The 577-nt window shown below is 56.7% G+C and overlaps 1 protein-coding gene across 1 annotated transcript in view; it reads right to left on the reverse strand.

Moving 5' to 3' along the window:
• The window catches only part of HACD3 (3-hydroxyacyl-CoA dehydratase 3), a 15,426-nt gene that overhangs the window by 14,310 nt on the left and 539 nt on the right, over positions 1–577 (reverse strand). The gene's annotated exons all lie outside the window — the stretch shown is intronic.

Here is a 577-nt window from a genome sequence, read left to right on the forward strand (position 1 = left end):
ACCCCGTCAGGCGGCAAAGCCGCCGCAGAGGGACGGGCGAGCTGTGGCAATAGTTGCTGGGCTGCTTTATTTTGGAACACAAACCCCACAGTGCCGAGCAGCTGGTGTGGGAAAAACCAGCCGTCAGGTCCACATGTGACCTGGGGCTTCTACTTGTGCACGCGTTTAGGAGGGGGCACCTGCAGCAATTTTTATTTTTTTTTTTCTCGTTTATAGTGGATCAAAAAAGACTTTGCTTTACAAAAAGCGGCTTTGCTTTGCAAAGGGAAATTCAAATGTAGATTAGTATTTGGCTGGGGGCTCACTGCACTGCGGGTGCCCCGGGCTGAACAGGCATTATTAGTAGTAGCTGGGAATTTTTTTTTGCTGTGTGGAAGTGCTTGCTTTTTGGGGGGCGAAAAGCCGATTTTTTGAAACCGAAGGCTCCCCGTGCGTGGGGGTTTACTTGACCCGGCCCCGGCGCATGGGGCAGCGTGCGTGCGTGTCCCGGCCACCGTGCAAGGGGCACCGTGCGTGTGGGGACGTTGCACCTCCCCCCCCGTGGCTCCCTGCAGCCGGGTCCTCCCGGCCGGCAGGC

The sequence above is a fragment of the Egretta garzetta genome, unplaced genomic scaffold, assembly GCF_000687185.1.
Source record: "Egretta garzetta isolate BGI_Z169 unplaced genomic scaffold, ASM68718v1 scaffold549, whole genome shotgun sequence".
Taxonomy (NCBI): domain Eukaryota; kingdom Metazoa; phylum Chordata; class Aves; order Pelecaniformes; family Ardeidae; genus Egretta; species Egretta garzetta.